Genomic DNA, 27,000 nt, shown 5'->3' on the forward strand with positions numbered 1-27,000 from the left:
ACGTTACAACAAATTCTAATGATGTCATAATCTGCATGATACACAGGCCACGCAAGAAATACCCATCTTGTAAAACACAAGCAATTTATAAATACTCAAAGATGTTCAAGATGTTACAGCTAGTGGTTGCACAATCCAATTAAAATTTCCGAATCATTGATTAACTGCCGCGAATCAGCCACCTCGCTGCTCGGTCCAGTTTCAAGTGTTTCCTCATCGGTCGCGGGATATCATAGAATTTGGTTTGCAACCAACGAGAAGAAAGCTTATATTATTCAGCTTGTATGAGATGCATCTCCTGCTGTCTTTCCATCCACCACCCCCATTCATCCCCTTGGCCACACTTCGTACTTACACGATCCACAGTGTACTCGCGGCGGCCGGCGTGGATCGAGCTTCGGTCAATTAAGCCGGATCCACGCAGCACGTTTTGAGGTTGTTTACCTAGAAGCACTTGACATTTCACATATCGCACGCGGTCTTAGCGCGGTTGCCCGCGCGGTACACTACTAGCCTGTTGCCGACACGCACGCACTCACTCACTCGCTCAGAACGGTTCTTGTCAGAAAAATATGAACTTTTCAGCAAATTGCAGTCAGATTGTACTGGTGAAATGGCTGACTGCCGTGGGTGACTGACGTCAATAAATTACGTGACGAGATATTTACATGAAATAGCCATAGGATCAGGCAAACTAATAACAAAATTTGGATATTTTGGAATTTAAGAGTATCGGTAAAACAATCTAAAAATGTTAACCTTTTTCGTAATTATTGAATGCTACCACAGCTGCTCTAAGACAGGGCAAGTACTTGCGGGAGATGGTAATTGTAAGCATTTTCATCTCATCGCCACGCTGTCAAAAATAGAATTTCGCGCGGAATGTGTTGCATCCGATGAGGCATACGATGACGGAGATGGTAAAAGTGAAGATGGTGCACAGTTGGTGGTGGGGAGGGGGGAGTTGATGCTACTCACTACCCAACAAAATCGGACAGTGGTATGAAATGATTCAGAAACGGTTTTCCTTGCCAAAATATGAAGATTGCACGTGATGTGAGCTGCATGACATGTTGGAAAACAAACTTAAATTGCTAAGGTGTAGACAACTGGCAAAGAAGCTCCATTATCAGATCTTCTTTCAGATATTTATTACCTGAAGCACACTGATACAAAATTAATGTAATTATAGTGGAAAGTGTCAAAAATAGGACCTCCTGTTCAAACAGCAGTCGGCAGTCAAAAAGTTTCTTATATTCTTTTAGGACCATAACGCCCGTACCCAGAACCACCACTTCTAACCGGCATCAACTGACTCCTCCCTCAGATGAATATCAGCCTGACTCGACAAATATGCATCCAATTTGCATCGAACGTAACTCGTAAGTGGCGCCAAGCATTAGACCAAATGACTTGCAACTAAACCTTGGACGGATTCGTCACCGATTAACGCGGCGATGCACCAAACTTAGCCCTCGGGCGATAGCCAAGCCACGCGCCCGGTTGCCGGCCGGGTGCTGCTAAGTCGAAATGCAATTATTTGAACATTTCATAACGCGCTTTTTGCGCCCAAAACCGGCAACTGGCGAATGGTTTAACAAAAATTTAACAACATCCCATCACACAAGGCTGAGTGTTGAACTCCTGTTCGGAGCTGTCGCTTTTTTTTTTGGGTTTTCTACTAGGTACATAGGTAACATTGAGACAGCCATCATCGTTTTACCGTTTCGTATCGACCGGAACGGGGACCATGCATCAGCAACAAAACCACACATCGATCCACCGACCGAAACTAGTCGCAGTCGTCCACTGTTGTAGTTGTCATCACCCCCTCGCCAGCGACCATATCCTCCTAGTCAGATTGTTTTCCACATTGGACGTTCGAAAGGATCCAAAATACGTGGAACTTTGAAGGTTGGAACTACAGTGGCGAACAACTATTTTGGTGAGGCCTCTCGGATAATCAAGTCTCGTAGTCGAGTAAAGCACAAGGCACCGAAGTCGAGCTAATAGTTGAAGTCATTTATACAAAAATAACGAGAAGACCAACGAATGTCATCAATATATTAAAAGATAGCTTAGTTTCGACACATTACAGGAAAAATATAGAAACGGAGCCAAAACTACTTCTAGTATTTATTACAGCGTGTGCCAATGATAGGAACCCTGTACCAGTTATGGCTACATTTTTTAATATCGGTTTCTTTTCGCAATATTTGCATGCATTTCTTATGGGATTAGCCATAATTGGTACACTATGGCGAAAAAGGGTGCAAGGAAGCCGATATTTTAAGGATAATGATTTATTTCTACCATAGCACTATAGGGGATTCCCATACAAGCAGGAGGACAAAAATATTTTTATCACATTTTCGAGGATTTCTGAGTTGTCTGTAGCTGGTTCGGCCAAAATATATTGTTAATGAAGATTTTTAAGCATCTCGAACAAGTTTTGATAAGGACGTATTTTCAATATGAACGAATAACTGATGATATATTTTAAAAAAATTGGATTCCTTTATTTTTTTCCTATTTTTTTGTATTCTTCACTCGGAATGATCAAAATATTGTGGAGTTACTGCAAAAATGAGTTTCAAAGGGAATTTGCCTAATTTTTGTGAGAATCGTTGTTTAATCTCAAGGGGCATTCCCATGCAAAAATAACGCTGAATCTCCCAAGACCGCAATTTACCGCAGCATTTCGCATTGAAAATCAGTAGTGTTGACCTAAAGTTTGACCTTAAATTGATTTTGGGCCTGGGAATGTGTGGGAAAAAAAAAGATGCCGATTGACAAAATTCAAATTTCATGCCTTTTCCAACTTCTTCTTCTTCTTTTACCGTTTTTCTTACAATTGTTCAACTATTTCACAAAACCACCTGTTTGCAAGAAAGCTTGCTTCATTACCTTACCAATGATGTATTGAAACCAATAGATAATAATGATATAAATTAGAAAATATCGATTTGAAATTATATGTTGTTTTATAGCGAAAATCGATTTTTTTGGCTTTACTTAACTTTGATGCCCAAGCAAGAACCTTGAAATTCTGGGTTTCTCTTAGTTTATATGTTTATCATTGATAGAAAATTTCAGAACAAGCATTGGTGAAAGTCACTTTTCTGATTTTTGTCCGCCTGATACCCTATAGTGCATAGTTTGAGCAAAATGTGGAGTTTAAATGAGTGCAACCATCTTTCGTGAACGTGATATGTTGTTCACATTTTTAAAGGGTGAAAATCAATTATGGCGAATATTTGGTACGGTAGCCATAATTGGTACACTTACCCTACCCAACTTTTTGATTTCAATCTAAATATCATTTTTCGTCATCTAATCGATTTAAACATTTTTTGGAAGGGTTTTTTTTAATTCGCGTTTTTTTTTTTGATTGATTGATTTGTCTTTATTATAAAGAGACTTTCATTTTTTTTCGTGTAATTTTAAAGAAAATAATCTTGGAGTGCATTCAACTTTCCTAAACTCTTTTTCTGTAATAGAATGATTGAAAGGTTTTTTGATATATAATTGTTTTTGCGATTCAATACAAAAGAACAATGACTTCTGAAAGGTAACCAAAACATATGTTTTCAATGAATTAGAAAAAAATGTTAATACCTACGCATTAAAAGACACAAAAACCATTTCAGGATTTATAGAACAGTCCTAAATATCAGCCAAAATATAATAGTTTTGATTGCCCTGGAAAAAAATATAAAAATGCTCAAACTATACCCGAGGGGTTCGGTGATTTTTTTTTAATTTGTTTTAATGAAATTTTTAGCCCTAGGCTAGTTCATCCCGGGACCCACGCTTTACTTCCCTTCCGAAGGAAGAACTAACATTTTGTGAGTTTGTCGGGAGTGGGATTGGATCTCACGTCCTTGGCGTGATAATCAAGTGTTCTAATCATCACACCAGGTCCGCTCCACTAGAGGGTTGAATATCCATGTTTCATTTTTAGCAGATATTAGTTGAAATGGCAAATTTACGCGAACTTAGTTTAGGCTGTTGCACTCGAGCATTTAAGTCACATTAGCGTTTGATTATGAAGCAACCGTCTTGTTATAAATATTTTGTATAATTTGAAACTTTGATACATTTTTAAAAGATGTTTTGATTTTGTTTTAAAAAACCTACGTAATCTTAAAATGAGGGGATTTTTGGTGTTATTTCTTGAAAAAATAAATAATAAAATGTGTTCCAGCGTTCTTTATGATTTCTGAGATCTGAGGCTTCGGAGGATCTATGGACACATTTTCGCTACATTTCTGGTGGGAATACTACACACCAAATTTTCCTTCAGTCATCCAGCAATCCAAATTGCTGAAAGCATTTCACACACCAAATTTTCCTTCAGTCATCCAGCAATCCAAATTGCTGAAAGCATTTCAGCAAAACAAGTTTTTGCTGATATGCAGCACACCTTCATTACTTTACTGGTTTTCAGTTTTCCATAATACTGTATAACAGCAAGCACTTTGTTATTTGCTGCTAATCAGTACTCCAAATGTCAAAATATTATAAACCAGCAATCGATTTATGAATTCGCTGTAAATCAGCAAAAAAATTTGCTGAACGTATATCGGCAATAGCATTTTTGCTGAAAATCAGCAAATTGGTCGAACTGTCAACAAAGGACCTAAAACAAATTTATTGTTTCAGTTTCCCGTCGTTATAAAGTGCTCTTTATTAATTGTAGTTATGTTTAATCCTCAAACTACAATTAGAATCATGAAAACCATACGAGGATATCTTACAGAAGAGCTGTTCAGTAAGTAGATATAAAAATTGTTAAATCAAAATGTGATTTTTTTTGTCATTTTTCACTTTTAGCACTGGTGTTGGATGTTTCAGAAGCAGAACATTTGTATTCGAGCTGGATGTGCCATGGGAGTAAATTAAGATGATTGAAAATTAAATATGAAAATAGTACTGAAATGTTATTGACTACAATATTTCAAATAAAACAATCTCATTCTTCTTAATTGTGTTTTGATTGAGATTGAATCTAAAAATCACTGCAAAACCAAAAAAAAAAGTGACTCGACCATCGATTGCTGGTTAACCAGCAAATTCAAAATTCATAGTGCTGATCGTTCAGCAAACGAGCTGTCACTTTTCTGGATTTTGGCATTGCTGATTGATCAGCAAGTTTTACTTTGCTGGAAGAGTTGCTGGACTTACAGCACAAAAAAAATCAGCAAAAATTTGCTGATTTCCAGCAATAAAAATTTGGTGTGTAGAGATGTCCCGGAAACTTGTGAAAAAATCCAATCGATTTCCAAATAAAAAAAATAATAATAGTTTTGAGGGCCTGAAAACTATGATTATTTATTTTATTATTACTGTTTTTTTTTTTTTTTGAAACATGGTGATGACTTTCCTTTTCATTTGTCTTTTTGAGACGTTTCTGAACATCGTAAAAAAACTTAAAGATCATTTATTTTGGATCTTCCGGTCACCTGGTTCTCCGGAGACGTGACCAGATTTCGAGCAGAATTGATCCATGATGGCTACATTTTGATCCACACGATTTCATTTCTCTTTGAAATTTTTCCAGAGTTCATCATCAAAGAAAAATACTTTGGTTCTATCTTGCATATATGGGAGCGATTTGTCGAATCACCCCTCGTCACATTTTGTACTGGGCGGAGCTGTCAAACAGCTGTCAACAGGTGATTTCAAAAAAATTTCTTCGAAATAGATTTAAGGTACCAAAATGAGGTTCTAAAAATCTGAAAAAAAAAATCATAGTGGCTCAGAAAAACGTGCTCCTTCGTATCAAATTAAAAAATCAACACATTTTTTTAAATTTGAAAACCCAATAACAAAAGAAACTAGCTGTCTCCTGCAAACTTACAATATAATTCTCTATATTCCAAAAGTAATATTTTAAAAACTAAACAACAAACATCTGTTTTTTCATATATTACGCCAAATTTCAATTTTTCCTAAATTTCCTAAAATTCCCTGATAAATTCGATACCTTTCAAACAAAAAAAAAGAAGATTAAAATTGTCCACCCTGATAAAAAGTTACGACTTTTCAATTTATAGTTTTGAAAATTTCTGATGAGCCACAAACCCTTGGTAGGTTTCAAGGTTTCGATTTTCTATGGGATGCCTGAAATTCATAGAGCATTTCCAGCCCAAAACACGAAAAAAATTGCCATTTCTGACTCGTTATTTTTCACTTTGAATATGTTTTCGATCATGCACTGGATTTCATGAATCATTTACTTTTGCATCAACCATAACCAACCATTTTACCTTAACTAATTTTTTTGGATAGGGCGTTTGAAATAACGAAAAAATTTCTTAAAAAAAATTTTACTCGAACGGTTTATTGTAAAGAAATTATGTTTTCGAGGATATTTGAACATATCTCAAGGACTTTCAGAAAAAAAACTGAATACACTGAGAAATATATTCATCGCGGATTTATGTTGGATGTTATATATTCTCCTTTTTTTTTCAAAAAACCAAACGCTTTGATTTTTTTATCACTTTGCCACTTTGCCTGTTGACTTGTCAAGAGGGGGATGATAAAAAATAAATGTTTTCGATGAAAAATAACCCAAACAAATAGGCAAAATCGTCAAACTCATCGGATTTGTTTGGAAATTTTCTCGACGACTCTAATTTCACTATAAAACTTTTAAATTTCTTAAATAATTTATTTGTGTCCCCCCTCAAAATGTCGATGTCCGAAAAAAAAATTCCGAAGGGGGGGGGGGGGGGGGGGGTGTTTGTGACAAAAGAGAAAATTGATATTTGTGTCAGCCTAAGCAAACAGAAACATTTTTTGAGATTTAGACATCGAAAATAGATTCTACGTACAGATTTCAATGAGAAACTATGCATAATTGTTTTCCTACTTTCAATCTAAGTATGATTGTTACAGTGAATTTGTTGTGAAATGTTATTCGAGATTTTTCTACTGATCTAGTGTTCTTATAAAAAAAAAGATCAATTGGTCGGCGTTAAGTCAGAGGGGACCAAGTGACAAAATTAGATTTTAGGGCATTTGATTAAGAATTACTTAAGCTACTTGGAACATTAAACCAATTTTCTTAATGTTACAATTAACGAGAGTTATAGCACAATTTTATTTTGATTGAACTGCAAAAATCGATAATAGTGTGCAGTCAGAGTGGACCATATGCTTAATGTCAAGAGAGTTGAAAAAATACGTATTGGTTAAAATCCAATAAATAAGATAGTTTATCATCAAAATGTGATACGTTTCCAAATCGTATGACTCCCTAACGCATTTTCTGATGATTATTGATCAAGAAAGCGCGTAAAAATCCATTTTATTATGGTCAATATCGTATTTTACAGATCATCGTGTTGAAGCATATTGTGGCATTTCGCGTGCAGACATAGTGGACCATGTGTCTCTAAGGGCCAATTTCTTCACCTCGGCTTAACCGGTAAGCCAGGCTTACCCATACAGTTAAACCTGGCTTAACGCTTGAGCCAGGGTGAAGAAATCGCCCTTTAAGAAAAATAGTTGAATTTACCTTATTCTTCGTAATCCTTTCCAAATCAAAATATGTTTGTTTAGTAGCTGCTGGGTAGCATATTGAAATGTACCAATACTCGTTTCATGAAGAAATTGATTTTACCGATTATTTAAGAATTGTGTACTTGGTTCACTCTGTCTGAACGAATTTTTGAAAAATGGTAGTCCTCTGAATAAATGATTATGAACTGTGTAACTACAATATTTCTAAAACGTACCAAACTATGAAAATGCATTCAAGAGTTGTTGGCTATTAAATGTTCAAGTCCACTCTGACTGAACATAAAAATTGAAAATGGTAATCAACAGTGTAATAACAGAAATATCAAATTACAAACATCCTGCTCACATTATACACCACTCCTATTAACTGTTGTCCTACTTGTGCATTATTTTTTTTATTATCAAATATGTAAGAACTTGAGTGTGAACTGTAGTTGATTGAAGATTTTCCAAAAACCGTTCAGTCAGAGTGGACTAAGTACAATAAATTACTTAGCAATATCTCGGTTTTAAGCTTTATTTTACGTTTTTTCGCAATCAATACAGAGCGATGCTATGATGAATAACTATTAAGATTTATGGCAAAAATTCAAGAACATTTGTTGAAAAACTCAAAACTTATAGAGTTGCAAACTTTAAAGTCGTTTTTTAGAAATTAAGTAGAAGACACATGGTTCTCTCTTACTTAACGCCGACCAATTGTTTCTCAGATGTGTAATTTTTAAGACTGCAACATTTAACAATACTCATTTTTATATTTTTATTTTTATTTTATTTTTTTATTTACTGTAACTCAAGTTGTGCGGCTCCGTGCCCATGGTCGTGCGGCCAGTGTCACCAAGCTCTTAGTCGCATCGTGCTGAGCAGCGTGGGTTCGATTCCCGCCGCAGTTGTCAGGAGAGGTTTTCGGCTGTGCCACTGGGCGTTGCCTGCTAGTCCGTTGTCTTGTGTCGTGCTTCCTTAAAAATAAAGCGAAAAAGCTCACTGGAAAAATGAACGTGTCCGTGGCTTGAAAAAGTATGGTGGGATGTGGACAAAATATTATGCAAAGTTTTTTCCACTAAAATATGTGTGTAGAATCCATTTTGATATCAAAAATATCAGAAAAAAAATATTTTGGCTTGCTTTGAAAATCTATGAAAAAATCGAAAAACAATAGTCAGAAGCATTTCACCATCCTGAGCCATTTGACAAATTTTGAGACTGAAGTCCGCTATCCACCGAAACATAATAAAAATAGCAAAAAAAATTATTTAAGATATCTAGCGCATGATCAAAATTTCATTCAAATTGAAAAATATCGAGTCAAATTTGGTATTTTTTTTCGTGATTTGGGTTAGAACTGCTCTATAGATAAAGTTCAAGAATACCAAAAAAGCTTTAAACTAAAATTCTTCTTACTTGTCAAAAACGACGCCTTCAGAATCCTACTAACCAACTTAGGCAGAGGTTCCCAACCTTTTTGAGGTGGCGACCCCCTTCAAAAATTGACAAAACATCTGGGGCCCAATGAAAATTTTTAGAAAAAAAAACGGAATCGGGTTGTTTGGGTATAGTGACAAAGTCAGAAGTTTACTGTGGGTGGGATTTGCGATGATTAAAGATACTTTATTTATTTGACACTTATTTTTTGTAAAAAATGATGCCATGTACATTCAATTTGAGTCGTAGTTTAAAAGTAGGGGCACAGCCGAAATTTTTCTTCTAAAAGGTTTTAATACGGAAAATTTGTTTCTCAAATTGAGGCTCTTGGTGGTGGCGGTAAGGGTTTGGTAGTGGTTAACCCTAATAAAAAAAATAGGAAACGGGTTTAACGAATGTCGCGCTAAATTCCTGTTTCTCAACCCCTCCTAGAGATATCAAAATTTGTAATTCTCCTGGAAACCTATTCTGAAATATCCGCAAAGACAGTTTGGCGAAATATAACAGAATTCATGTTTTTTCTTCTTCAGAATGGTGAATTTGACCAAAAATGGGGTATTCTAACCAATACCACCGTAAATTTGTTCTGAAAAAAAAACTGCCTAAAGTCCTAAAAAAAAGTTTCCCTTCTCAAAATTGTTATTGCAAATAAACTTACCGCCTTTCAGCATCCCCAACCGTAGGAGAAAGCAAAACGTGAGTCAAAAAAAGGCTACAACCAAACATGGATCCCATTGTATATGTTACGCCAGTGCAGAGGTGGCAGGCAGCTCGTTTTCTGCCATGTCATGTTCGAACCAGTTGGTAGTTGCTTGCTGCCGAAAAGTCATCGATTTTATTTTGCACGTTGGTTCCTTTTTTTTTTTTTGGAGCCGAGGATGTTTAACGTTGAGGTGCCTCTGCCTGAACGTTGTGGATCCGGTCCGGTTGCAAGGATAGCACTTTTTCCACTGGTCAAGTAAAGTTCGTCAGAATACTGAAATAGCAGCGACAGCAGTACAGCCAAGCGATAAGGAACCGAAGCGGAACACGTGGCCGGCGATGGCGGTGTGTGGGAGTTGTCAATGTGACGGGTACTAAATACCAGGTCCCAGGAATGCACTTTACAGAGAGAATATGCCTTATCGGGGAGGCACTAACTCCCGGTTTAAGAGTCGGTAACTTAGGCGTCGGGTCGGAAGCGCCCAAGTACACAGTGTTAGTCGACAAAGCTCCACACCAAGCCGCTCGCCGGTTGCATCAAGGAGGGAATTTAGATAAGAGCCACCACTCGCCGAGTTCGTGGTTGGGAATAATGAAATGAAGCATTTCTCGACACACGTCTCCACCAGCAGCGGCGGCACTGCCATCAGTCGTGCGGAACGGGGTTTTGTCAAAAACCTGAAGCTCCTGCTGTCCGGAATGCTGCAGGTACCTAGGTAAGCACCGTCATTCGGAAATGACGTCGTCCTTTCAGCATCTCATCCTGGCGGAGACAGACAACATTGTAGGCCGCGTTGCTGCTGCTGCTACTATTATCCACTTCTATGTTGAGCAAACGAGAATGGAAGAGCTTATTTTCTTTATAACGTATGCGCATATGTGTCTGGAATAAAAGCAGTTGAGCTGCTCTGGGCCCTGCTGTTGGGTTGCCATATCGTGGGGATGGCGATATCAGTTGAAAGCTTTCCAGATCTGGATAGTTAGCACTAAATAATTCTACGGGTGAACTGCAGTGAAACTAGTCAGCTTCTCTACATTGTTCTCATGTCTCGGTACCTGTTTTGCTACGTTATCCGTCTTCCTACCCCCACATTGAACAATTCATTTACAGAGTACAGCTTTTACACGGAAATAATCCTTACGCCAACATTTCTAATCGCTGGCGCCCATCCAGACAGCATGAGGTGCTCTCAAGCACTTTGTTTCCCCTGGATGGGTTGTAATTAACACAATAAATAGGCTCCCGCCAGGAAATTTCATCAACAACTTGTCTAGTTGTGGTGGACTTGTTTGATTGAGATTTCCGTAAAGAAAGTCTGAGTAAACAGCACGTGTGCCCTACATACGCGATAAGTGATTGCAGAATACCTTGCGTCACATGTAGATGTACAGTTGGGTTTTCTATAACACAGTGGTTCCAAAACTTCTTAATATGGGACGGAATTGGCAATTTTCAAAATTTCGCGGCACTACCACAATTTGTTAAAAAAGTTCTACATCATTCCAAATAAACTGTCATTCCCTATTTTCAAGTAACAAAAAAAACTTTCAGTGACATTTTTCCTTAAATCTTTAAGGAACTTTGTTTTTAAATCATGTACTGATTTATCGACCGTATTCTATAATTAACTTGATGATTTTGTGGCTATATCGGTCTCTTTCTACTCATAAGTATAAGGGAGTAGAGATCAAAGTGGATAATGAAATGATAGATATGATAGAATTCGCTAGGTAGCGAACAAGTGTGAAAATTTTATAGAAGTATTGAAAGAATACATCGAATGCGTGAAACAATCAAAACATTTAAAAATGCTGTTTCAAGTATTTTAACGAAAATTCATGCATATGGCAATAAATTTAAACTTTTAAAAATATTTTCCATAAAAACGTGGACCTGGACATTCTACCCAAGCAACACACATGTCATATAAAAGTTACGACAGTGCTTGTTTTGGTTGTATAAAAGGTAATTTGAGGTAATTATAGCATTGTGTTATAAACATGTCATATTTACATTCCAAACAACTGAAACATGCACAGACGTAACTCTTATACGACGTGCTTGGGTATGGAATAGTCGAAGATTTTGCAAACAAAAAAAAACGATTTCATCTATGAAATCGTGAAACTTTTTCATGAAGAAAATACAGAAATGTCGTAAAGTGACAGTAAAACTAAACACTGAAGATTTACTACAAACTAAACAAGTAACAATTACATATTAAAACTCAAAAATGTCTGAAGTGATATTACTAGCATAAATTTGGGTCAAACATCTGGAGGGAAAAGACTTTTTTATCTGTATTAACGAGATTTATGGCCCTAGACAAGTTTATCTCGGGACCCACGCTGTATTTCCCTTCCGAAGGAAGAACTACCATTTAGAGATTGTCAGGAGTGGGATTCGATCCTAGGTCCTCGGCGTGATAGTGAAGTGTTCTAACCATTACACCAGGTTCGCTCCACAAGAAAAGAAAATGAGCGAATTAAAGGGTCTTAAGGGGGTGAGCAATACAGGGACCCAGGGTAGATTTTGATAGTACTTCGGTCGATTTCATGAGTTTTGAGGGTGTTTCAGATGGTTTCTTGGAGATTTCAGAAACGTTTAACGGAGGTTTCAGAGCCCTCTCTGAGAATTTTCAGAAGCGTTCCATGAAATTTCAGATAGTTTTAAGGGGTATTAAGGACCGTTCCAGGGGATTTAATTGGGCTTCATGGGAGTTCAGGTGCTTATCAGAGGATCTTAAGGATTTCAGGAGTGTATCAGGGGTCTCAGAGAATTTCAGGGAGGTCTCGGGGTCGTTACAGAGGGTCTCAGGAGGTTTAAACGGATTTTTGGGATGTTTAACGTGATACATGAGCGTTTTTGGGGATTGAAAAGGGGTTTTTTTATAAGCGTTCCAGGGAGTTTCAGTGAGGTTCAGATGGTTATCAGAAGCGTGTCAAGGAGTTTTAATTGATTTCAGGGGATCTTACAGCTGATTCAGGGGGTTTTTAGAAAGTTTAAGGGTCCATTCAAGGGGCCTCATGGAGTTTCAAGACGGACTTGGTGGTCTAGTGATAACCACTTCTGATTCGTATGCAGAAGGCCCTGGGTTCAATCCCTGGTCCCTTCCCTCCTACTTCGTATATTTCTATCTACTTTCGCTATACTCTCTACATATGCAACTCATGTACATTCATATGTTCGTTCATAGCTATTGCTAGAACCAGAAGTGGGTTGACAAAAATTCGTTTCCCTTGCTTCCACCTTTCACTGCGCAGTATCTATCAGATAACTCCTTCGAGTTATGCAATCATGCGAACTGTGTCGCACATCTTCAGAATAATAATAAACACACTATTCTATATCTTACGCCTGACATCCACGCACCAATGTGTGAGCCCTCTGCTAGTCATATCCTACCAACACTCCGCATGAATTTGTGCAGACGCAGAGGTATGTTTGGTCTGATGTACAAATGCTTTCAATCATCACTTCCTTCCCCTTTCCCACATTGATCTACAACCCGACGTGGCAGGCGCCATAGTCGCCTAAAGTAGAATATCACCAATGCTCACACACTAGAGATGCCTGTTTATCCTCGGCAGATATCTCATTGGTTCCTTGTGTACTTGTAGATGGTCTGGCGGTACTGGAGTAACATCTACGGGAGGTCAATGAAGCTCAAGCTTAAGCAAGCTTTCAAGGGGCATCATGGAGTTTCAGTGAGTTAGCAGACACATTTCAAGGGATTTCATTTCCGTTTTCAGGGAGTTTAGGGTATGCTAGGAATGTTTCAGGGTGTTTTAGAACCTTCTCTATGGATATCAGGGTCGTCCCAGGGAATTTAATAAGTGTTTCAGGGGTTTTCAGAGGCGTTCCAGAGAGTTTATTGAGGTTTTACAAGGGTGCGTTACGTTTCAAGGGAGATTCAGAGCAGTTTTAGCACAGAGAACAGACGTCCAAGCTCATGTAGTGCAGTTATGTAAAGCATTGCAGCGGTTGTTTTGAAATAACTGGGAATGTGGCCATTACGCGGCGCTGTCTCATTTCGAATGGGGGTACAAATTTGCCGTTGTTTTACCTTTTGGCGCTAGTGTTGCCAGGCGTGCACCCAAATATACTATATTAACAATATAGGTCACTTCATGTTTTTACATACAACGACATGGAGACACCGTTAGCGAATGATTTCAGCACCACCTGTTGTCAGAAAAAGTCAATAAATGTATTTTGATCAATTTTAGTTTACCGTGCAATGCGACATTTCTTGAAGAAGATCTTAGGGGTGTTGAAGTTTTTTTGTTCCCAAATAATCGATTAATATATAATCGATTTAAAATATACGCCAACAAAACAAAATTCCATTAGATGACATCTAGGAATACATCTATAGACGAATTTGAATGCTCCCTCATTGTAACGACACCGAAATCGTTTAACATCATAATTTTAATTTTCTATCCTCAAAGTTAACTTATATTTTTCCCTGGTGGTTGTTATTTTCTTTTGACAATGGCTTTTAATATCATCATTCTTAATGCCCATGCTGACATTCATCGGATTAAAGCTCCTCTATTTGATCGTATAATGTGTTGTAGACGCATCTGGAAGAGAATTTACTTTTCTGTACAGAAATGGCTCGTTTGTATTTCTATGGAGCAGTGAAAAAAGTTAACTTTACCAATGCTGCGCCTTGATGGAGTCGTACTTTTGACAGTGTTTAAACATCGACGAACCGACGTGATAGTGGCGATTCAAAACTGTCCCCCCCCCCTAATTTAACGGTCGACCAGCGAAGCGAGCGATCGCTTCTGTCAAATCAGCACAGACGCGAACCGTTTCCTATATGAACACACGGGGGTTTGGTGTCGAGCTATCAAATCATCGCGAGCCCTCTATAACGGCGATAGTGTTCGGCTATTTTTCATCATGGCGTCGCGGACAACAAATTTGAATTTATTTGTTCTAGCTGTCACGTCGGTTCGTCGGTGGCTTAAATACCCTATTGTTGTTGTTCAAAATACTGTACTTTTCCTAGTCATACCAGGACTTTACCAAGAGATCATTCAACTATTGATCATATTTCTTGGTAGTTTGGAAAATCGATCGTTGCAGCTAGACCCTACGGGCTATGGAAGGTACTAAACGTGAGAAATTATATTTGCATGTCGCAATTTGGATCGGATATGTGGTTTTCAGACTCGTGGAGCTCGATAACGCGTTAAATGCCCAACAAACATTTTTGTTGTACAAGAGTGGAACAAACTTCTCCTAAGCAAACTTTTGCTTAAACCGGGAGTGGTCGCGTCGTGTACTGAGTACACGCACCATGAAAAATGCACGCATGTGGTACACAGCGTGAGCGCGGCGTCGCTGCAGGTAATCAAAGACGCGACTGCTCGAGGGTTAAGAAACTGTTATTCAGTTAGTTCTATTACTTGGGTGGTTATTATATCTTTCACGACGATGCCTGCACTCAAAGTGTTTAAATTTGATAAAAATAAGAATAAAAAAATCGGCCAGAGAAGTGTACGAGAAAACCCTGACAACTTTGAACTATTTTTCAGATTATTTTTTTTTTTTTCATAGAACTACATATAAAAACGTGTCTACAGTGTTGGCCAGGACAATTACTTTTAATTCAATAATCCATTTTAGGTTGGTGTTAAAAAAGTGAACATGTTTTCGTTGACAAAGCATTTTCTCGTCGTTTCTGGACGTATCTTTGTAAAGAAACGTATATAATTTGGAAGTCACCCGTAGACTTCATGGGAATGTGGGTTTTATTATCAAAACTTTTCGTGACATCGAACACAGAATTTCTATGTAGAGGTCAAGCTAGATTTTATAAAACTTTATACACGATAATAAGAACGGCAAAATTCAAGAAAGTGATTCTGGGATTAGTTCATTCGTGTTTTCTTTTCATTTTACAATGTGCTTCAGTTCATGTCAAGTCGTACTTCAAGTATTCGGCTTTAATAAGTTAAAGTTGGGGTGTGAGACCAATTAGGTAGAGGGTCCTATGTTGGACACTTTAAGCACAGAGAACAGACATTTAAGCTCGAACAAAAATACGTCGAAATCGTGTGTAAAAGATTTAAGTGTACCTCAACGCCACCAACGGAGACTGCCCCACATATAAAGTCGATTTGACCCCACGATGGCAGTGTTCATCGTTAAAATACACTAGCCCACAAAACGACACGAGCGCCAAACGGCCAAAAACGGCGAGCATTGGAAACAAAAATGACAACACAACAATGTAAGTGATGGGACGCTAGCGCCACGCAACGGGAGCATAACCACATACTCTGATATGACCGTTACAAAGTTTTACACAAGGCAGAAAGCAAAGATAGACGTCTGTTCTCTGTGCTTTAAGCTATAAAGGCAGCATCCGTTTATTCAGTGGTGATTCTTAACCTTAAATCTACCTGTTCAACAAGCCTAAATTCTTGATTTGTCTTATCAAATTAGCTTGTAATGAATTAACTACATTGGCTGTTTTCCTACTCTCCGCATCGACCAATGTGGCGCTAGCTTCTATGCGCGAAAAATCGCTAAAAGTAAATCGCAAAAATATTGTATGGCGAGTAGCAACTAAAGGCAAATTTATCGAAGTGGAATACATTATTCGAAAAAATATTTGGTAGTGGTTGTGCACAATGGTGACTACTATAAAGCCTACCCAATATTTTTCAGTAAATGCTTTCTAGTTCAAATAATTCAAGTTTAGATGCTTTTCATCATACAAAATAAAATTGATTTACTCCTGCTGATCAACTGTGGGTGGGTGCCAAGCGGGTAGTCCATTGGTAGAAAATGACGAGAATTGTCGTTTCCGTCCATTTTCAATTTGATTCTGATCCTAATTTCTCCGCAAATTCAAGAACAAAAAAACACAGTGTGCAAGACAAAATTTGCCGGGGACAGCTAGTTTATTATAAATTCGGTAGAGAGTGCTCTAAAAATACATGTGAAAATGCGAACAGAAAAGTAAGAGGAGGTTCAGATTCAGATAAAGTTGGTTTAGCACGCCAGAAAATGTTGAGCTAATAAATATTTTATTTTTCTAATTTGAGTAGTTGAAAAAAAATCGATGTTTAATCGATTATTTAGGAATAAATGGGCATCCCCACCATGCAATGACAGCTTGACAGAATAAACGTCATTTGGATGGCGCATGCATTGAGTGTGTAGTAGTACCTCTTCTGCCGCTTGGTGGCGACACATTCACTAAAAAGGAGTCGCCAAAAATCGTAAGAGTGACGTATATTGTTAATATAGTGGTGCACCCCAATACAGTTCCACCGAGAGAATGCGTTGGATTTACTAGGAAAACAATAATTGTATTTATTGTAGCTCATTTCGTATTGGAAGTAATGAAACTAATTATCAATGGGTTGCTCAAATATTGTTGTTGAATTAGTGAAATAATCAGCTACTGAGCTTGTTTTTTTTCTTTACACAAGATTTTCGAGCAATTTTGTTCGAGCATGTTCGTCTGTTCTTTGCGGTTTTAGCAGGACGTTTCAGGTAAATTAAGGGACGTTTCTCCATAGGTTTTAGGTATCATGGTGTCTAAGGCGCTTACCAGGAGATCCAGGACATTTCAGGGGTCTCTTCAGAGGCATTTCAGGGTCTTTACAGGTGGTGATACAGGTTAAGTGATTTCGATGGTTTTTAGGAGTAGTTTTGGGGGTTTCATTGGAGTTGCATGAAATTTCAGGGTGTTTACAAAAGTTTTCAAGGGAACTTCCACGAAGTTTTAGAGGGTTTCAGTGGATCTTGTGGTTAGTTCAGGGGGTTTCAGCACAGAGAACAGACGCCTATCTTCGCTTGCTGCCTTTTGTAAAACTTTGTAACGGCCATATCAGAGTATGTGGTTATGCTCCTGTTGCGTGGCGCCAGCGTCCAATCACTTACATTGTTGTGTTGTCATTTTTGTTTCCAATGCTCGCCATTTTTGACCGTTTGGCGCTCGTCGCTTTGTGGGCTAGTGTGTTTAACGATGAACACTGGCCATCGTGTGGTCAAATCGACTTTATATGTGGGGCATTGAAAACACTTAAATTCTTTACACATGATTTCGACGTATTTTTGTTCTTGTTTAAACGTCTGCTCTCTGTGGTTTCAGACAGTTTTAGGTGCATTTCAATAAGCCTCCTTGAAATTCAGATGGTTTCCAGGTACTTTGCAGCGAGTTTCAGGGCTGTTTTGGCGGTTTAAGGGTCGTTCCAGAGGCTTTTATAGGGGTTCAAGTGCATTTAATGCGGTTTGAAGGGCGGGCAAAAATTCTCAGTGGATTTGAGGGAATGTCAGGGACATTTAAGAAGGTTTCAAATCCCTCTCTGTCTTGCGAATTTCTTTGTAAAGAACTAGCATTAGCATTAGCAATAGAACGAAAAAAAAAATGTTCAAGGATTCTTAGTGGGTTTTAGGTTTGTAAGGGCAAATTCGGCGGCGTTTAAAGAGGTCTCAAGGGATTGAAGGGAGATTTCAGCGGCATTGTAAAGCGGTTTCAATGACGTTTCAGAGCTTTAGTGGTCATTTCGGTGGATTTCATTGACTTACAGGGGGTTTGAGGGATTCTCAGAGCTATTTCAGGGGTGTTGCAAAGCAGTTTTGGGAGGTTCAGAGAGCTACGGCTCTAGTAGAAATTTGGTTTCAGGAACCTTTGGGAGACATTAGCCTCACGACCCAGCCAACCACATATCGTAAATCATTGTGTGGAAAAAATCGTATATTTGCATATATTGAATCAGAATTGTATAATAATATGTATATTTGTTGACAATGATTGCGTAAAATCGCATTTCATGCCAAATTCAATTTCAATTGCGATTTTGTTTCATATAGTCGTCTCCGATCATAAAAGGTGCGAGATACTATCGGTAGGATCGCACAGAATCGGATAGAATCGTGAAAAAAAACATTCATTCTTAGTGTCAAGCTGCAAGTTCGCTAGCATCGTATATATGCTTTCGTTGAATCGTGGAAATCGTCGCTTCACATCGTATATGAATCTGCTGAATCGAGCTTGTTACCTAAAGGTATGATGAAAATCGGTGAAATCGTAAAAAACTATAACAATGTTGTATATTGATCGTTTGCGTCAAACTTGCATCGTATATGAAGTGAACGAAATCGTAGAAATCGTATATTCATTTTTACAGCGCATATGATTGTTATTGCATTTTTAATAGTCGAATCTTAATCTCGGAAATCGTATATGGTTTTGTTTACATATTTGTATGATGGAGAAAAAGAAAAATTGGTATTCATCACAAATTTGTATTTTTGTTGTTGTTGACACATTCTAACCATGGTAGCAATAATTTCAATCAAATATATAGGTTTTCATACTAGCAGATGACTTGCAATAAGTGATGCATAGATCCCAACACCGACGTGAATTCCGGGCCTCTTGCACGGCACCACTTTTGGTGCCACCGTGCCACTCAATGCACAACAACAACGCTCTCACCACAAGTCTCGCACCGTATCATGCTAATTTTTATTCGTTTCATGCCATTCACTTTGCACTCTCTATTTTCAACTTGACAATATAGCAAATAAAGATATCGCGCAGTTCTCAATCAAAGGACCTAAGTTCGATTCCCACTGAACACCAATTGCTTTTTTTTATTTGAAAATCTTGAGTCGTATATTGGTACTCTCAATCGTAATAAGATCATGCATAATCGTATATTTAGACGGATAAAATCGGCGAAATCAATAGCAAAAATGTTTTTGCTATTTTTTTTAAGACATTTCTTCAGAAATTTCTCTTAGACTTTTGCCTATAACACTTTTCTACAAGATCAGTCAGAAAGAATTCATCTTCGTGTTTATGGCCCCATGTTCCCACTGGAACTTGTCCTTCAATCTTTTCAACTTAGTGTTCTTTGAGCACTTCCACAGTTATTTATTGAAGGGCTCTCTTTGCCTGCCATTGCAAGAATGTGTATATTGTGAGGCAAGCACAACGATACACTGTGCCCAGGGAGTCGAGAAAATTTTTCTGACCGGAACGGGAATCGAACCCGCAGTCTCCGGATTGACGATCCATAGCCTTAACCGCTAGGATAACTGAAGAATGATTTAACTCCGTTTTCCAAACGGCAAACCATATTGCAATAACGATGTTCCATTCCTGCATGCAATTTGTACTTGAGATACATATGGGCGGAGAAATGGAAGGGGTCGCACGCAGGGGTACATGGGAAAACTGTATCTTCCATGCATTGTAACTTTATTATAATATCATTATTTTTCACTTTAAGATTGTGTTGATTTTTCATTATATCTTAATTCCGAATTCATTACGGAAATTATTAAACCAATTTAGTCCTCCCATAAATTCAAATTAGCTTACTCGCCAGTCACCCAAACAAACCACCCGATTTTAATCGACCAAGCGTTCCCAATCCTGGGCACATTGCAACTTTAAACCCCATTTTATGACCACACGCACGGTAACGGATCGTAAAATGTCCCGGGCCCACTCCGTTTCGTTGTTGGAAAGTGCTATTCCTCCATACTAATGTAGGAAAGGAAAGCGCTCGTAGGTGGTTCCTGCACCGAGCGAAAGGTCTATCCGTGCGTGTCGTTCGACGGTGGTCGCGATGCACATAGGAAAACTCTCGATCCAGCCTCGCATCTCGCTTTGCCGATCCGGAAGGTTCTTGGCGGACGTTGTCGTCGTCGGTGTGACCGTCCGTTGTCGATCGTGGCCGCGTAAAACTGTCAAGGACAATTGCCACCATAACAGTTTATGGCTTTATAGCACTGCAATACGCGCGCGACGAGAGCAACTGGGCCGGTCTCGTTGCCCACTACTGATGGCTGATGGTGGTGGTTTGTTTAGGTATTCATCTCCAGCAAACCGGCAGGCGGCGGTAATTTTGGGGGTTTGGCTGGTTGATTATATTTGCATATTAGAACTAGAGGCGGAATAAAATGGCGAGCCTGGTTGCCCGAGCAGGAGCGATGAACTGTTCGTATAACACATAATTTTCTCCAGCTACACGCAAATTCGAAATTCCTGTTTTCCTTCCATGCATGGTCACAAATCACAAATGTTCTGAGAATCCTAAGCAAAATTATAAATTCTGGACCAGCGTTCCTTCGAAATCCTCAATGATGGGATTCTCTTAGCGGGAATTGAACTCATGACCATACAAAACCAACGTGTGATCCTCGTGAGCACGAGGCCACGTCAGCATATTCTGATTTTACTTAGCACTCGGTACCCTCAAAAACCATATTTGTACGGTTTTAACCAATTATTTTTATACTGAAGCACAAAAAAGATCGATTTTGTGTGAATTGAAATTACCCCTTCGAAAAACCAGCAGCCGATATGTTCAACCACCCACGCCAAATCATCACTGCAGCCAGCCCCGCAGTTCAAGGGGTCATGAAAACGCCATACACTAATCATACAAATGGGCTCAATAACAACCTGAAAGCAAACTGCCCTAGCATGGAACCAACAGGAAAAAAAAACCTTTTTCGTCAGGTACCATCCAGCCAACCAACCAGCAAGCAATTCGACCGGGGCGGGTGCCCAAATATACCGGGCATAAACATAGAATATATCATCATCGTTGTTGTTGATGCCGTTGGCTCTCGGTGTGCAATGAGCGTTTTTATTCCGACTACCCCAGGCTAATATACATACATCACCGAACATAACAGGCAAATAACTCGCCATCATCAAACGAACGAAGTAGGAAACTAGTGCCGGTGGTTTTTTCTTTCGGAATTATAATCGAGGATACCGGAAAAAGCATTAGCAGGATGCCGATGAACGCTGCCAGCCAGCCAGCCAGCACAGCGGGAGTGCGGGACATCCTTGGGCAATGTGAATTTTATCGATATGCTTTCGTGTGGTAGTTTGAGCAAATTCGAGGGAGCATCGTTGATTTCGGATATAACCGTCTGCCTGTGCTTATTTATCGTGTTTATCATAAGCTTTTGCACGAAATTATAAAATCTTGAAAACTTCCACCAAATTAATATAAAAACTTGGCTGTTTCTATTAAAGCAAATTTAAATGCGAAAAATTGATAAAACTAGAAATGAAAATAAGTATAATTTAAAATGAAAACTATATAAAAATATCAAAGGAAAAACAAAGGTCAAAAATTAGAAATAAAAAACATTTGCATGACATTTAACAAAGAATACTTCTTTGTATTCAGGCTTTTGTCATGCATTTATATTGGAACATTTCAATAAGTTTATAAACAAATCTGACTCAGACATAATCCGTCTAAAGTCTAAACAAATCAGAGTAATTAATTAATCCTGAAATACGATAATCCCTTCTGATCACCTAGGTAAAATAATTAAACAATCAATAACCGGATCTTAAAATTGTTTAGCATACGTACATCTGAACCTTTGTATTTGAGCACTCTTTCCTCGGTCAGCAACAATAAGCAGCAGCCTAGCACAGCAAGCAAAACCAACTCACCGCAATATTTCTAATCAAACTGTGCCAATGCCTTATCTCGCCGCCTGCCACTTCTCATCAACTGGCCTCGCTCCCTCCGGCGGCCGTGGAAGTCTTATCAGTTTAATACCAACACAACACGCTGATCGGCAGGCAGGCAGAGCGTGAGCGCGAAGAGGGAAGAGGAATTGCAGGACTCCGGTCGAGTACAAACATTCATAAAATTTGACGCACTGTCGTTTCATCAAAATCTGCGCAATTCTCCCATGCTCAGTGGGGTGCGGCCTATTTTTCGAAAGATACCTGGAATTCATATGCTTTTCCTGATTCAAGTCACATAAAAAGCGAAACCTCCATGTTTGAGCCAAAAATATCAAAATTAAATGCTGGGGCATGCGTCTCAAAATTAAATTTTCAAGTCATGAACGGGGCTGTTCATAAACCACGTGGTATTTTTTTTTTAAATTCTGGAGGTTTTTTACTTCTTCTTCTTCTTCTTCTTCTTCTTCTTCTTCTTCTTCTGCTTTATGGCTGGACGTCCCCACTGGGACATGGCCTGCCTTGCTTCATCTTAGTGTTCTTTGAACACTTCCACAGTTAATAATTGAAAGGCTTTCTTTGCCTGCCATTGCATGAATTTGTATATTGTGAGGCAAGCACAATGATACACTATGCCCAGGGAGTCGAGGAAATTTTCCCGAATGGAACGGGAAGCGAACCCACCGTCTTCGGATTGGCGATCCACTAGGCTAACTCAAGACCCCTGTTTTCACGCAAAATGAGAAACTTGAGATTTCTTTTATTTCATTTTTTCTTTTTTTTTTTCAACTAACGAACCCTAACGACAACTTTTTACCTGCTTGATCAATTTCATTTTTTAGCGTGCTTTTGTAGTTATTGTTGATGCCTAAACATGTTCAGAACAAACTGTTCGTTATTGTACCAAGTTTTTCACCAATCAATACGGAAATTTTTCAAACATATTTATTTGGAAACTGTTATAGCAACTTGCCCTTATGTAAGAGCTAAATTTTCCAGGCATCCTGTCTCAAATTTTTCTAGAATAGTTCACCAAAAACCGGAACGAGTAATCCGAAAACAGAAAATAAATCTTCATGTATAGCATGTTGTTTGAAATATGGTATGTTGTTCCAGATCGATTTCTCTAAAAAGAAACTGTATGCACACATGTATTCGTTAATTGATTTTATTAAGTACTTCGTTCTAAACCGTTTTTATAGCATATTTTTGTCTAATTTACCAACATTAATACCAATCCAAAACACTATTATAAACCTTTTAAGGGTCTACATTGGACACTCTAAGAAATCAGGTGGACTAGCGATATCTGATTACTTTTAGATACACTTATACTACGTAGAATGGAAAAAATCATCCATCGAGTAAGATAAATCGATTGATATTGATCATTCAATGAAAAACAGAATATACTCGAAAACTAAAGTGTCAGTTCGTGTTCAGCCGTCAGCGGAGATAGAAGTGCGAGATCTACAGCAGTGTGTTTTTCACAGTGGAAGCATTTGGCCGGTCAGGCTATTGTTAAGCAAAAGCTTTGTGATATTGACCTTGGGGCGAAGCAATCGGTACGGAACAAAATGGAGCTAAGGAACATCCACACCAACTGTGTGAAAGTGAGGTTCGATGCGAAGTCAAAGATGCCTACGGACAAAGAGGTGTTTGCTTTCTTCAGGAAGCGAGAATGGAAGCCGAACATGCTTACAGCAATGTTTCGGGAACCGAGGGAATACAGCGTGTACGTCAAGTTCCAAAGTGAAGAATTAATGAAGGCTGAATTGCTGCGATGTCCGACTACGGACATTTTCGCGTACGATGACGGACAAACCACAACGGTTTCGTTTTCTACGGCAAGGGGTGATTTCAAGTACATCCGGATTTTCGGTATTCCCATTGAGGTTGAAGATAAGCACGTGGCAAACGTCTTGTCAAAATACGGCAAAATACACCAGCTCGTACGCGAGCGATATGGACCGGACACAGGATATCCTATTCTAAACGGTGTCCGAGGCGCGCACATGGAGGTTACGGAAGCGTTACCATCACAGGTGCACATTCAGCATTTTCAGGCTCGTATTTTTTACGAGGGTATGCAGACGAGATGTTTTGTCTGCAACGGAACGGACCACGTGAAGCAAAATTGCCCGAAAAGGATTTCAGTGAACGAACGACTGAAGCAGAACAGCGGAACGTACGCAGGTGTTTTGACTGGCGGCATAAGCAAAGGGCCATCCGGTCAGCGCACACAATATTTGGCACCGGACAACCAACGTCCGAGCACATCGCGTGTGGTTGCAGCAGAACGATTGCTGGCCCCTTGCGAGATATCCGGTATTCAGGACGACACTCGTGGCGGCACTGACGAGGCATCCTCTCAGGCTACAGCTGTAGCAGATACAGAAGCGATCCAGGAAGCAGAAGATCAGGAACCAGAAGCGGCGGCAGAGCCCGACGTGGTGGCAACCGAAGTAGCTCCAACCGGAGCAGTTTCAACCGAGGAAATGGTTATCGAGAAGAGCAACAGTGAGCACAGGAAGCGGGGTCACGAAGCAGCTAGCGTCAACGAGAATCGACAGGACGAATCTGAGGCGTCATCGACAGAGCCCGAAGTTACCTCTAAACCAGGGGTAGCATTGAGCTCCGGAGGTCTTCTGGAAAAACAGGTAAAACGACTTCGATCAAAGAACAAAAAATCCAAAAAATAAGCCGTAAGATATTGTAATTATGTGAAATGAATTTTGTATTCAATATTGCAACGTTGAACCTGAACAGCATCAACACGGACATCAACAAGTCGCTGTTGAAAGATTTTATTACAAAGTTTGATATCGACGTTGCCTTTTTACAAGAGGTAGCATTCGATAATTTTTCTTTTTTACCATCGTATACTTCGTTGATCAACATTAGCATTGACAGAAAGGGCACAGGTGTGCTCATCAAGGATAATATAGATTTTCATTCATTTGTGTTAGATCCATCAGGAAGAATAATATCAGTCGTCATTAATGATATTAATTTTGTTAATGTATACGCTCATTCAGGCACGAATAAGAAAAGGGAACGTGAAGATCTTTTTTTGAACCAAATGACTGTGCACCTCAGCAAAACGAATTGTATGTACTCTGTTATGCTCGGAGACTTCAATTGCATTCTCGAGCCGAATGATTCTAATTCAAGTATAAAAAACGTATCCAAAGGTTTACGAACTTTAGTGAATGCTTTTAACTTCAAAGACATTGCGAGTGAAAAGAAATCTGCAAATTTTACATTCTACAGAGGGCCAACTGCTTCTCGACTGGACAGAATTTATGGTAATCAAGAATTCCTTGATCGAGTTCGACAGGTTTCGACAGTTGGCGTTCCTTGTTCGGATCACCACGCTGTTGTGTTGAAAATAGGGATCCAGCCGACTAGTCTCAATCCACGCGGCCGAGGGTATTGGAAAATTAACTCTAGTCTTCTATCAAATCCGGAAATAAGTCAAAGATTTCGGACTGAATACGGAAAGTTGAAAAGCAGACTTAGCTACATGGACCACAATTCTTGGTGGAATCATGCTGTTAAAGCGAAAATTCGAAGTTTTTACAAAAACGAATCTTGGAAGTCATACCAATCAGTCAATCAACAGAAGGATGCACTATACGCAAAACTGCAAACATTAACTCGAAAACAGCATGCTGGGGAAAACACCACAGAACAGATCAATTTAGTGAAAATGGAGCTTATGGAATTCGAACACAAAAGATTAGAAAACTTGCAGTCAAAAATCAAAGATCCTTCGTTGATCGAAGGGGAGCGTTTAAGTATTGTTCAAGTCTCTAAGCAATTACATCATAAAGATCCTATTTCAAAAAGTAACCCAGAAGCGAACGGCGACAGAAAAATAAATCTTACTATGTCAGAAGTTCATCAGCATTTCTCGACGGTTTTCAGTCAAGATAGTGAAAATGTAACTGACCAAAACCATGACCCGCTATCGTCCATCCAAAAACAATTGAACATAGATGAGGCCAACACACTGATTCGTTATATATCACAGGAAGAAATCCTTGGAACACTAAAGCAATGTTCAAAAAAGAAGTCACCTGGGCCAGACGGGTTGACTTACGAATTTTATCTAGAACACTTTGAAGTCTTGAAAGAAGATCTTGAAAAGCTTTTTAATTCATATCTTTCTGGACAAACTAACCCTCCCACAGATTTTGCTAAAGGAATAATAACTTTAATTCCAAAAAAAGGACGAAGAAGAAATATTGAAGATCACCGTCCTATAAGCTTACTTAACACGGATTACAAACTGTTTTGTAAGATTTTGGCCAATCGTATCACCTTGGTTCTTGAATCCCTGATAGGAACAGAACAAACGGCGTTGATTGCAGGAAGATCATGTAAAACTAATGTTTTGAACCTCCGGAGAATTATATCGCGTTCAATGGAGTCTAAACGATTGAAAGGCTTTATTATTAGCCTGGATCTACAGAAGGCGTTTGACAAAGTAGACCACTCCTTTTTGTGGAAAGTGTTGGACAAATACGGGTTTCCTGCTGAGCTTATCAGTTGTTTGAAATTGTTATACGGTAAAGCGAGCTCGAAGATACTTTACCACGGATTTTTATCGCAGGACATTTTGATAAAATCTTCAGTACGACAAGGATGCCCGCTCAGTATGGTCCTGTTCTCCCTCTACATCGAGCCTCTAATAAGGAGCATACATGATAGCATAAGTGGTATCTTAATTTACGGGAAAATTATTAAGTTAACCGCATATGCTGATGATATTACTATTTTCGTCAGAACTCAGGAAGAATTCGATTTGGTTATGCAAATAGTAGATTCCTTCTCGATATATGCTAAA

General features: G+C 38.8%; 1 protein-coding gene across 10 annotated transcripts in view; it reads right to left on the reverse strand.

Moving 5' to 3' along the window:
- The window catches only part of LOC109409964 (hepatic leukemia factor), a 682,849-nt gene that overhangs the window by 612,767 nt on the left and 43,082 nt on the right, over positions 1-27,000 (reverse strand). The gene's annotated exons all lie outside the window — the stretch shown is intronic.

This window comes from Aedes albopictus, chromosome 2 (genome assembly GCF_035046485.1).
Source record: "Aedes albopictus strain Foshan chromosome 2, AalbF5, whole genome shotgun sequence".
Classification (NCBI taxonomy): domain Eukaryota; kingdom Metazoa; phylum Arthropoda; class Insecta; order Diptera; family Culicidae; genus Aedes; species Aedes albopictus.